Here is a 14,279-nt window from a genome sequence, read left to right as displayed (position 1 = left end):
ACTTTAAAAAAAACAACAACAATAAATTACTTCTCTAAAGACTAGCTATGGAAATAAAAGCATTTTAATATGATTTAATGAAATAATAAAATACTTCTAGTAAATTAAATAAAAAGTAAGCAATTTTCCCATGGATTAAATGAAAAAAAAAACTTCTGTGAGGCCTAAATTCAAGAACAAAGACCTTTTCTAAAAACTAAATCTGAGAATAGAATACATGAATGAAAGACTTTCTCTGGACCTAAACACAAGAATAAATAACTCTTCTGAAGACTAACTATGAGAATAAGGACTTTTTCTTGGAAGTAAATATAAGAATTACTTCTTTGAGGATAAAATAAAGATTAAAACTTTTTTCAAACTAAAAGGAGGAACATAGAACTTACCCAAAGACTACATACCATAATATAGAACTTTTCTGAGAATTAAATAAAAGAATAAGAAACTTCTCTGTGTACTAAATGCATCAATACAGAAATATCCTAAAGACCAAATGCACAAGTAAAGTATTCATGAGCATTAAGTGCAACAGCGAAGCACTTTCAAGAACAAAATACTGTAACTAATAATCTAGCAAAATTAGATTTATTTGACAAATGGTTATACAGAGAGTTAATTGAACTTTATAAAAATAATTTGTGTATGTCAATGTAGTGATGTCTCATCAAAGACATGTTTAACACCTATATAAGTAGCTTAGAATATATTCCTCACCATATGACAATAAAATACTGCTCAAAATACACTTATGGCTGAAGGAATATAAAAAAAAACCTTCCTGAAGAAGAATATTCATAAGCAAGGTTGTTAATTAATGTAGAGCACAAAGACACATCATTCTGAAGAAGGGGCATTCAGTACATTCCATAGAAATGAAAAATCTTGCATAGCGAGGAAACCACATCTCATGACAATTTGAAGTAATACCGTCTTTTACAAAGTGAGGACTATGATTATGAAAGAGTACTCTGTGACCCAAAAAAGTCACTGTAATGAAGCACACTGTAATCACAGCAACCCAATTCAACCACAAATTTGTTAATTCTGATACAGCTCCAATGAATTTTTATGCCTTTGACCTGCTTAAACATGATCTTGAAAGTCAACATCTGAAACACATATGGTCTGAGACTGACTTTACCATCATTAGTAGAAACCTGTTACATTGAAAATTGCAATGTTGGGTAGTATAGTAAAATCATGGCCTTCAAACTGAGCACAACATAAAGTACAATTAATCCTCAGTATGTCAATGTCAGCATAAAACCTTACATTATTCACGGTCTTAAAAACTAATAAACATAATACAAGTAACAGTTTGGTTGATACCTTGCTTACACTTTCTCAAACATCTTACTCAAATATCTATTTCTCACCTTTGGTTTCAGCTATTCTGTCAACACTAGTGGACTCCGAGTCATTTTGACCTTGTTTCTGTGGTAAAATATTGAAATGTTAGTTCTTCTAATTACAAATAGAAAACCATATCAATCTTTCTTTTTTAAACACATAATATTGTCTCTCACCTAAAGAAATGACACAAGATCTTTCAAGTTAATTCATCATTTCCGTTTTTTACTCTTACAGCTATTTATGTGATCTTTCTGTTACATGACAGAATATTCTTTAAATGGATTTATATAATAATTATTAGAATTTTTCTGGCTTTCTAACTAGGCAACAACAGCCATTAAAAATTCAGGTAAGCTCGTTGATGTGTTTCCCGTGAGAATAAAGTCTGAAATGAAAGCGAAATAGATAATTCTCTGTACAGAAAACAAAGTAGTATAATAAACATCATTTAATAGATAAAAACTTGGCTTTCAGTCGTTTATAAATAATATAGTATCAAACGTCAAAGAGAACTATTGGCAACTTCTGAAAGAGAGAATATGACAGGTTGGCATGGCAAGAAGGATCTGATTTTCTATTCTATGGCTCTATAACCAAATAAGATTGAAAGCTATAAAAATTATGCTTTGCCTGAGCAATGACAGCATTATAATGAAAGGTGGTAAGTAAAAGTAAAAAGAGAGTATACCCAGAGAGCAATTATCACAATTCTCATAATAGGGGAAATTCAGAATATTTTTAAATACTACCTTACAAATTTAAAAACTTAAAACATATATAATATTAAAATTTGTATTATTATCAACGTTTTCATGTCAAAGTTAATCGTATATCATGATAAGAAAGTTGTTTAATTAAATTTTGAATGTAGCTCACTAAAACCTTGTAATATGTGTAGCGAAACTGTTAAGAAGTTAAATATTTCCAAGAAAGTGACTTTTAGTACTCAACAGGTTGTTTCCCACATTATTTTATATATTCCAGATTTCTTTGAGGTTCTTAGAAAGAATTTGTACAAATGTAAGAATACAGACTTGCCTATGAATTGCTGGTTTATCTTTTTGCTTAGAAAAAAATGAGCTCCTTCCTATCAAAAATGTTAACAAATTCATGAAAAGGTTGTTTATTAATTAAAATGCTTCCATATTCATTTATTTCACATCAGAAACACTGTGCAAGACCTGAATACTAAGTGAAAAAAGAACACATTTTCATTTCCCATTTCAAGTATTCAAATTTATTTTTGATGTATCATAATAACTGAAATACATGTAGTTTAAAATTTTCTGTTCTAAGGAATTAGAATTACATAGACATAAATTAAAGAAGCCATTGTAATTAAATAATCAAAATTATTAATAAACAAAATAAGAGTCTAATTAGTATTACATTTTTTGATGATGTGACTGTTATTTTGGCATTGTGTTTCTGCACTTTTTCATTCTTTATTACATAAAAATGTCACATTGAAATGGTAAAATATGGTTATCATCATACATCTTTTTTTAAAACCTCATATTATATCTGGATAAAGAAAAACGTATAACCAAATATCTTTCAAAAATTATGATTAACAAAAGTTGCACTTCACCCACCAGTGAGAATAAGGCTAATATATATATACTTGTAGTTTTAATCCTTACTATAGCTCAATTTTATTAACACAGCTGTCAGATTTTCTATTTATATTTCTTAAAAATAACATAAAATAATAGTGCATAATATAATTTTTGGTGAAATGATTCATAAAATATTCGGTGTAAAAACATTACTACAACACAAATGAGTCTTCCTCTGTAAAGATGGGACTAAAAATCTCCCTTTCAGTGGATTACAAATAATACTTCAATATCTAACAAGCTAAAAATGTTAAAATGTAAGGTTTTTGGGTGGTTGTAACTTGTGAGTATACTTTTAATATCTTTAACTAACCATACTACCTAGAATAACTAACTTACTTAATGTAGTTATAAACATACCTTACATGCAGGATCTTCCTGTGAGTTAGATGACTCTCTTTGATTTTGTTCACAAAAACGATCTAAGTTATTACAACTTTCTTCAGTTGGAGATAAAGGTTTATCTTTACCTGAACTTGTACCATCATCTAAGAGATCATTTTATTCAAATGTTGTCAATTATGGAATATGAAAATATTTTCTTTTCATTTTTACTTTTATAACAAATATAAAATTATGACAATATTTCATTAGTAAAACTCGAAGGAAAAGTAAGAAGAGTGAAATTAATTAATCAAGCTAATAATATTCTTCTGGGTTTGTAGACTTTCACACTCATTGGTTCCACTTGGGCCAAAAGAAAGTATCAAAATTAAGTTTGCATTAAAAAATTATTGTATATAAAAATCACACATCTGGTAAATTCAACTATTTTTTTCAGACAGAAACATAATTATTGCTGTTTGCCACATATGGCCACTGGTTAATCATATTGACACACTCTTTGGATTCACCCAGTAAAAAAGTATCAATAATCTTTCTTCTGTAATGTCCAAAACATATCATAAAAGCTAAACTTGCCTGTCTCTTCTTTTTTAAAAAGTTTGAGCAATTTATTTTGGCTTTTGTTCACAGATGGTGAAGACTGCTACAGAAAAAAAAACAACAACAAAACAATTATTAACTAAGTGATGGTACTGAGAAAAAAATTAACATGATTTCTGAAATCATTTCATAAGAATGGTTGCAGAGCTGAGAGAAATGTTATTTATTTAATGCATTATGGACAATGACTTGTGGTGGACAAAAGATAGATCTGAAATGCTATTTTTATAAACTACACATCTGATTCAAAATACATAATGAAATAATTAATAGAGTTATGATATAAGCATACGCAATCAAATGTGATTTTAATCCCCTCTGTTAAGCCTAAAAAAAGTTTCATTGCATCACCAAATAGGCATTTTATGATACTGTATTATTATTATTTTTTGTACTGAATATAAACAGTGTGTCAGATACATTATTGGTTGACATAGCCAATCCAGCTGATAAGTTTTGGTATGGAATAAAAGGCCAGTGACTTCCAGGGGTTACAAAATAGTTTTTAAATGCCATTTTTACACAACTCTGATACAAAACCCATAATGGACTAACTGAGAGGACTGTAACAAAAAAAAAGCATCTCAAGTCAAGTATCTATAAATGTATTGTAAATACATAAAACTATCTATGACATGTGTTCATTCCACAGAGTTTAGTGTTACATATATGATAAAATACTTATAAAAAGTTAACACAGTTGATCAATAAATGGTCCACTAACCTGATGTAATTTGACATTAAAGACAAAATATCCATAATAATTTATTGAAAACATACATGTTTTACGTAGTACTAAAAATTTAAAAATTTTCCTGAGTATCAAATAAAATTTATGATAACTATAAATGAGAATTTCAGCACCATAACAATGGGCCAGAAATCTCCAACCACACTAACACAACAACCAATAGCCTGACTATATACTTACATTTCTTTTACATAAAAAGCTTGATCTCCTGCTTTCTCTAGATTTTGTCCCTATTGAAACAGTTTTACCTTCTCCACTAGATCTTTTTTGAGGCACTAACAAAGAAAATATAATACATATTTTATAAACATATTCAAAATTAGTCCAGTAAGAAATCAACAACAAGATTTAACATAATGAATCAAAAATGTACACAAATGACTATATGCTAAATTGGATTAAAATAAGCAAACACAAAAATGAATTTATAACTTTAAAAGTAAAAACACATTACAGCAAAACTAACCACTATTTTCTGTGATTTTGAAAACCTAAGTTCAAGTATGAAATCTGACAGGAATAAATAGATATCTCTGTTATCCACTTACATGCACCCATTCACACACACATATATATATATACACATAATATATATATATATATATATATATATAGCCTTTTTAAGAATCTACATTTTAAGTTCTAACCAGAAAAACACAAAATGGTTAATTCAAAGTTTCAAATAAATGAATAGCAACTGTGTAACCTTTAGCCTTGGATATAAAAACATAGAATTAGAAACATCTGGAGGTGAACGAAGCTACCCTTCTTTTCATGAAATGTAAGTTGGACTTTTAAGAACAGTATCATTTAAAAATCATCATACTACCTGGTGCTGAATGAAAATTAAATACCTAGTATATAAAATAAAAATATATTGAAGACTGTTACACTATAAATATTAGATCTATACCCATCTTTTACTTAATGTGTGATTAACAGAAGTATGAATCTATATAAAATACAAAATAACCATTACAAGTTCTAATACTGTTCACCCTCAAAAACCTTTTATGTTACATAACCTTCAAGAAGCTAATCTGTTAAGCTGTTACTTCTGCTTTATGAAAACTACAAACCTACACTGTTTTGCCTCCTACAAGGAAGTTACGCTCTTATGGTGCTACATCTAGCAAAAACAAATCTAAATGTATATGATGTTATATCACTTATACATGTAATAAATACCTAGAGTCCAACAGTTTTACATATGTAATAAAAAATCAAATCCCTATATTTTTATAACTGCAACAGATTCTAAGCACCTGTTCTGTTGCATCTACAACACAGTAATTATGCACTGTTGCATTTGCAACATACTAGTTAAGCACTTGTATTGTTGTATCTACAATCTACAAGACAGTCAGTGACATTTCTACAATTTTTTTTACTGGGGAGTGGGGCACAAGGAGCACTTAGCTAGTTTGGGGGCAGAAAAATTTAACACTTCCACATCATTGGGAGTAACAATGTTCAAATTTTGAAACATTGAAAGATTACATTTCAGACAGGGGACTATTGGGGCACCAGAGCATTCCAATGGGGGGTCTTCCCCATTTCAAATGAGTTGACAATAACTAAGAATCATGTTACATCTGCAACATAGTATTTATGCACCTCTACTGTTGCATCTGCAATACAGCAGCTAAGCAACTCAATTGTTACATCTGCAATACAGTAGTTAAGCATCTGTACTGTTATTTCAGCAACACAGTAGTTAAGCACCTCTACTGTTATATCTGCAATACAGTAGTTAAGCAACTCTACTGTTGTATCTGCAACACAGTAGTTAAGAACCTCTACTGTTTTATCTGCAACACAGTAGTTAAGCACCTCTACTGTTATATCTGCAACACAGTAGTTAAGCACCTCTACTGTTGTATCTGCAACACAGTAGTTAAGAACCTCTACTGTTTTATCTGCAACACAGTAGTTAAGCAGCTGTACTGTTACATGTCCAATACAATAGTTAAGTATCTCTATTGTTACATGTGTAATACAGCAGCTATGCACCTCTACTGTTATATCTGCAAAACAGCAGTTAAACACCTCTACTGTTACCTCTACAACACAGTTGCTAAAATCATATACTACCTGTGTAACATATGCAACAGAGTATAAATTTAGAAACTATACTGTTATACATGCAACACATGAACACATATACTGTTAATTTTGCTGCACAGATATTAGCTATCTGTGATATTACACATTTCTACAGTTGCAGTGTTACATCTGGCAAACAAAAGCTAAATCTCAATGATATTACACTGCCCACACAGAAGCAGCATATCAATACTTATACAATAAGATATATAAAGAAGCTGGACATTTACTGTTACTCTACTTTCAAAGATGGAAAACATCCATGCTTTCATACAAACACATTCATATTTTACTTATACCAACTTATTACAAGTGTGGCTTCTTCAGTGATAGTAAGTTATGTTTTTTTGCTGCTATAGAAACATTAGACATACATTTTGGGGGGCTACAAATGTGATATTAATTTTTACTTCTGCAAAATGAATTTCAAAACAGATTTAGAAAAGTTGTCTACACATTGTATAATTTTTACATAAAATAGAATTACATCCTTGCACATTAAAATAAGGTTAATTTTCAGCTCAAGCTGTAGAATCTGTTTTCTAGAAAAGCATTACCAAAATGTATGTTAAAATGGTATCTTATGAACACAGAAATTTTACTTATATCACACAAAAATAAATATTTTGGTTTTATACTTTGCAAAACTTTCATCATTTTTCAATATTAACATAACTGAAATACTTAATACTCATACACTTTTAAAACACATAGAGATGGAATGCACAAAAATTTTTGTGGTTTTTAAAAGGCCATCTGTATGTTAAAATTTTCCTACACATACATATTATTGCCCTCTCTGTGCTAAAATGTTTTGCTTGCCACTAACCAGGATACTCCCACCCACCCCTACTTGTTTAACATGGTCCAGCTGCGCTGTAGCATGTAAATAATTATGCAACAACCTTCCACCAAGGAATGCGACACTCTCCTCACACACCTAGTTCTCTCTGAATTATAGTCTGACCTCACTTCAAGATTAGGCACCAAGAATAAAAACACCGAAAGTAGGGAGGAAGAATGGGAAGTGTGAGAGGAAGTATCTATTGGATAGACATTTTTTGTGTAGGAAAATTATAACTTCTGATACAATACCTTACCTTCACTCACATAAAAGCTACAATCCCACATTGATCTGGTGGAGAGACAGGAGTAACATTACCTAGATTAGCCCCCTTCAGAATGTGTCCAAAGAGAACCCATGAAGTGTGACATCTCTGTGAACAGGAAACACACTCGTGGGAGACCCCACCACATCTGAACAAGGTATGAAAAGCAGTGTTGCTAGATGGGTGGAAAAGAGGCACTTATGATAAATAGCAGAAAGTCCCCCAGAGATAGAGAGCACAGGGCAAATCTGGATGAAGCTGTGTAAATAACTCCAGCCTCAAACCATTTGAACCAGTATCAATACTTACAGTACCTGGAAGGCAGGGTCCTCATCTAATCGAGAAATGAATTTCATCCTCAAACCATTGGGACAGGGAATGACACTTCAAGTCCCTGGAAGGTTGAAGTCTTCAATCAATCAAATCCAGAAATGCCCTTAATGTAAAATGATGATGGTGTGCTGGACTGCAATCGGGAGATCAACTCAATCCTCAGAATCATTGGGATCGTGATTAAATTGTCTGGTCCCTAGAAAACCAGAGATCCTCAACCAATGTGAGAGATCAACTCTATCCAAAACCAGCGGTACCAGAAATGCTTCATCCATCCCAGGGTAGGAAGGAAGTCCTCTACCATTCACCTCACTTGTGAGGAGTTATGTTGGTTGGTCCAACTTTAATCCAAAACCAAACCTACCGGGAATCAACATCCAGGCAGCAGTAGGATGAGGGGTCAAAACCAGAGGGATGAACTGCCATTATTGGTAGATCATCTCTAGTCCATAACCAGGTTGCAACAGGAAAAAATAACCTATGCCATGGTAGGAAGAAGGTTCTACATCATCTACATTGGCAGAACACCACCACCCTACTCTCAAATGAGTGGAATAGAACATACTCGGGTGGAATCTTCCATGGTCCACCACCCCAGCAGCTAGGAGCTAGTAAGTGATAAGGACTCCCGTACTCTACTAGAAGAAGGGGGGTCATGTGGAGGAACACAGCACTTGATACAGTGCAATGGGTAACTGCAAACCCTATTTAGAAAAGCAGGCTGATCCTAATTTCATCAATCTAAGGATCAGTAAGGTTGGGCAGCAATTTTCTTCTGCTTTACTCATGCTAGTCCATGAGTATATGGTCTGGGACAAACATATTTATGACACAAAACACTGCAAGGAAGAACCTACAAGTAGTATTGTGGAACACTCCATCTCAACAGGGTGCATTATAGACCTTAAAATGCCATACACTGCAGATTTGAAAATAAGTATACCTGGACAGGCAACAGTTGTCACTGAGTGGTGTCCAGCAAGAAGTAAATAACAAGGGCTTTGAAAGATGAAAATATATAAATACAGGAAACTTACTCACTCATAGCATTACTGTATTGTGTAAGATAGCAACAAGAGTCAGACAAAATCTGGTTAAGGAGGAAACGGGTAAGTAATGGAAACAGCATGTGGAGTGGTCCACATGCCAGTCTGTATGATCTCCACCAAAGGTCAATGAAAGCAAGCAGCTAGGAACATGGAGAGATGAATGATTTGATGAGAGGAAACATGGAAGAGGCGATGCTCATGAATGGACAAAGAAGAATCCAACCTGTAAGGGTAATAGGGGAAAGGTCTCTGGAAATGGAAGAATGAAAGAAGATAAAGAGCTGAAAATGGGAACCACTGAAGGAAGCCATGCTCACCACATAACTCAGGAGGCAATCTAGATCAGAGTGGGAACACAAGTGTGATATGGAGGGTATGGAGATGGAAATAAAGGCAAAATTACCCTCATGAGCAGCAAAAGTCTTTGTAAGAAAGGCCCTATCTGGGTAAAGGAGGACAAAGGTTCTGTCGTAAAGGATACATGAGACATCAATGGTGAACACATCCAATGATGGTGTCCCGAAACTAAAAGGAGAAGGAAATAGGTTTTTAAGATAAGGTGGTAGAGGGAACAAGATGCCAAAGGTTCAAAAGTGGAAAGAACAGGGAATGTAAGACAACATTAAGATTCTAATCCAGAAGAGGAGATGGTTTGGAAGGATGAAGGACCTGGAAGGATTGGAACAAAAGGGATATGATGGTGATGAGAAAATATGATGGAATTTGGAAAAATTGTCTGTCCTTCCTCATTATCTGTGTATCAGTGTAAATGGAATTTTTTTTCTATATCAATCGGTACATTATGGCCTCATTCCTTTTTGCCCTATTTTCCCTCATATATATCAGACTTTTTTGCTTGGTTGTTTGACAAGGTTTTCTCTATGTCAACCACTGCAGGCTGTTGGGCAGCCTTATCCTCTACCTTCTGAATGGTAAATAAGGGACACTGCCCAAGTGGACAGACTAGTCTTTCTGGCAAGGGACAGGGCAAAAGCCATATGTGAAGCCAGAGTGTAGAGATGGACGGATGAAACCGGCAAGCATGAGGTTGATGAAGGAGAAACAGGGAGGGAGGAAGAGATAAGGGTAGTGTTAACTGGAAAGGCTGAAGTAAAGGGAACCAAGTCCGAGCCATCCAGAACAGCACTATCGGAAGTACTCAACACAGGGTGGATTGAATGATGAACATTATATGGGGAAGAAGATGTATGGGAAGAAAAACATCAGTATCAAGGTTCTTTCAGTCTTGGCTGAATGGATGGATATGGAACAGGAGACCAAGAAAGGGCGAGTTTGTATTTTGATGGGTGGCAAAAGCGACCAACTGAGGCATACCCAACTGAGAGCAGAGCCACACGAAGACCTGTGGATCAAGGGACCACTCCATGGGGAGAATCCTGTTGCGGCAAGATAACCGACCTACAACCAGATTGATGTGCACCCAGAAAAAGGCAAGCCTGCAGGTGAATCTGTTGGCTGTGTGCTCAATACAGAAGTTTTAATGATTTAAAACATAGGAACCACAGTCAAACTGTCAGAATGGATCATGACCTACTTGTCCTGAAGAATAGGAAGGAAATGATCCAAAGTCTGATGAACCACCAAAAGTTCCAGGAAATTGATATGAAACTTGACCTCATACCACCAACCAGATATTTCCCGAGCATCCAACAACACCCACAACCTGATAGAGATGCATCTGCAAAACAGGTGTAAATCTGGTCTGGGAGGTAGAAGAGGAACTCAAGCCACAGTGTTGTAAGCCAGGAAAAGTCTGTTTGCAGGATCCTACAAAGGGAAATAGGAGAATCCAGGGCATCTCTGGCAAGTTTTCATTGATTGTGTACAGCCCACTGAAGAAACATCATTTGGGCCTGACCCAGGGGAATAAGGGCTTTCAAGGACACCCAAGTCCCCAAAAGTGATAAAATCTTTCACGTGTGTAGAGTAGAAGAGGACTGTCCTTTTGAACTGATAGCTTCATGGGCCAAAGACAAACTGGAAATGGTTGGGCCTGACTGAAGTAAGAGTTGAATAAGACCCAAGTTGAACCAGATATTAACTCAGGGTCAATACAGACTTCTCTACTTTGACCAACCAACCGACATATGCAGTTTCTTGGAGAAGAAACAGAGTGTGACAGGAGGCTACTGCCCATTATAGAGCTAGAAGAATCCAGTTGTCAATATAATGATGTAACCAAAGCCACTGGGAGTGGATCTATCTGGCAAAAGCTTTGATCACCTGACAAGAAACATAGGAGGCCGAAGAAAGAGGCCAAACAGAAGAGCTCAGAATTGATAGACCCAATCCTAATGGACAAATTTAAGAAACTGACAAGATGCTGGAGATATGGGGACGTGGAGGTAGGCATTGGATGCATCAAACTTTGTCATCCAGAAACCTGGAGAAAATGGCCATCGAAGAGACAGAAACAACTCCATGGTGAAACGAAGAATGTCTAAAAATTGGTTCAGACTGGAAAGATTGATGATAAGTCACCAGTCCCCTGTCTTTTGGGGGACAAAAAACAACTAGGAATAGAAACCATGGCCAGGATTCTATAGCACTTTTGGAAAAAAGGTCCTGAACTACCTTTGACAGATGCTGGCAAGATAGATCCCTAGAGGAGGAAACAGGAAAAAAAGATAAGGGAGGAGGAGTGTAAAAATGAAGGGAAAGTCTTTCTGATAAGACTTGAAGCACCCACGGATTTGTGGTGAAAGTCCTTCAAACATGGACAAAATTATACAGCCTGGCTCCCACAGGTCCTGTAACTATCATATAATCATTGAAACAGTGTATGGCAAATGGACCAGCAATGAAAAATATGATGATATGACTCAGAAACTTGGGTAGAAGGTACTAGCAAGGAGATAGAAGACGAGTAATGGGAAACAGGAACAGGAGAAGATTGGGACAGATGAAAAATTAACTCAAGTATCCAGGTCCGACTCCCAAACGAACCTAACTGTTAAGAATCAAAAAAAAGATTTGAATCCCAATGATAGGCCAAAGCGTGAGCATCTAAAGCATGGATGGGGGGATGGACAAGGCATGCTAATACCCGAACGTAACTGCTCTGCAAAATGCTCAGCATGAACCTGGATATCAGGTGAGAGAGGAAACACAAAATATTCAGGAGAAGATATTTCATGTAACAAAGGAGGAGATGGTTCATACAACACAGGAGGTAAGGACAAAACGTAACAAATCTATTTCACCAAGTCCAGAAAATCTGATGAAGGTCTACTTGCATCAATCACATTTGCATGAAACTGCAGAGCAAACGAAGGGGTGGGAAAAGGCTGTATAAGTCTTAATCCTCCCATCCAGCATCCCTAGGGTAAGGGAGAACAGGTTGAGGGTCAGGAAAACCCCCAGCCTGCAAGAATGACTCCATTTCACAGCGAATGAGTGCCAAAATTTCTTCTGCCAATAAATTTGCACCTGTGGTCACAGCAATAGTGGTTGATCTAAGGTATTAGTAGCAGTTGAAGATGCTTTAACAATAAACTGCAAATTTATAATTTAATTTGAAATGGGTAAATAAACCAAGATAAAAAGTCTTGATAAACAAAAAAATTTCATGAAATAAATTCAACTCATATAGAACTGGTTTTAGACTACCAAAGGTGAAAGTTAAATACAACAAACCAAGTTTGAAAGTATGAACAAATTTAAGCAAAATTTGAAAACTAAAAGCATGGCAAGCAATAAGTCTAAACACCTGACTGCTAAATCGAGAAGTGAGGTTAGACTCTATAAGTCAAAGAGAGCTAGCTGTTCAAGGAGAGTGTATCACACTCCTATTGGTGGAGGGTTCTCACATGATTCTTTACATGCTACAGAGCAGCTGAACCACATTAAACACATGGGGGGCCAGTGGGAGTATTGAGGCTAGTGGCAAGTAAAAAATTTGAGCATATTGAGGGCAGTAATAATTGAGAAAAGCTCTAATGTGAGAGAAGGTAAGGTATCATATCAGAATCATATTTTAATGTTCAATTATAGCTAAAAACAAAAAAATTGTCAGTTCTCTGTTCAGTGTACATCTCCTTCTGTTAGTTCAGCTCTCCTCCAGCAATCCAAATATTGTTTTATTCTAGCATCTTTAGCAATTCATCAGATAAAAACACATTTTCTGAAGTCTTATATTCATATATCATCAATAGTTGATGAAATCGATAAAAATAAGACATCTGAGATAATAAATGCCATTTCAACTCATCAGGCAATACTCCTTTGATTAGAATCAATCATAACCAATTGTTAACCATCTTTATTTTAACATTACATATATAAATATATATATATTGCATAAAGGTTGCCAAATAAAACATTATTTCCTTCTTTTAACTACTATCATTCATGCTATTATAAGTTGTGAATCATATGGGAAATGTGAAGCTCACATTATGCTATCAAATTACATAACCCACGAGCTACTCTGAGTCCGAGATGCTCGCGTTCATTCCTCATTAAACATTTCTATTATATTATTATTTATTTTACCTAATCTAACCTTAACTAACCTAATGAGACCCTTAATTTTGCATTTTAGTTACTATTTAAAATAATAAATAAAGAATAAACATGAAAAACAAGAAATAAAGTACTTACCCAGGTCTTCTTTTTTTTTGCTGTTGACTGTCGGTGACTCTTAACCCTACTTTTATATATTAATGGTAGTAATGCACTAAATAATTTTTATTTCATTAAATAATGCACCATAGAATATACAATAATAACATGAAAAAGCAGACAATTTCCCCTAACTATAACAATTTGTCTGGCTTTCTAACTAAGCGACAAAAAACTTACAAATTCATTCAAGCTAGTGGTTATATTTCCCGTGGGAACAAAGCTTGTACTAACAGTACAAAACATTATACAATACATCATTTGATAGATGAAAACCTTGGCTTTCTATTGGTTATAGATAATATAGAATTAAACGTAAGAGAGAACTATTAATAAATTGTGAAAGAGAGGATGTGACAGGTGGGTGTGG

The 14,279-nt window shown here is 34.5% G+C and overlaps 1 protein-coding gene across 1 annotated transcript in view; it reads right to left on the bottom strand.

The window, feature by feature from the left end:
* LOC106458059 (PHD finger protein 20-like protein 1) overlaps window positions 1-14,279 on the bottom strand; it is an 89,053-nt gene that overhangs the window by 43,748 nt on the left and 31,026 nt on the right. The window contains exons 7-10 of the transcript XR_002610300.1: window positions 4,849-4,943; window positions 3,894-3,960; window positions 3,333-3,460; window positions 1,377-1,434 (exon numbers count right to left, since the gene is read on the bottom strand). The gene's annotated coding sequence lies outside the window, so the exon portion shown is untranslated. The remainder of the gene's footprint in view (window positions 1-1,376; window positions 1,435-3,332; window positions 3,461-3,893; window positions 3,961-4,848; window positions 4,944-14,279) is intronic.

Source organism: Limulus polyphemus, unplaced genomic scaffold, assembly GCF_000517525.1.
Source record: "Limulus polyphemus unplaced genomic scaffold, Limulus_polyphemus-2.1.2 Scaffold410, whole genome shotgun sequence".
In the NCBI taxonomy this organism is placed as follows: Eukaryota; Metazoa; Arthropoda; class Merostomata; order Xiphosura; family Limulidae; genus Limulus; species Limulus polyphemus.
This window is presented reverse-complemented; position numbering and strand designations above follow the sequence as displayed.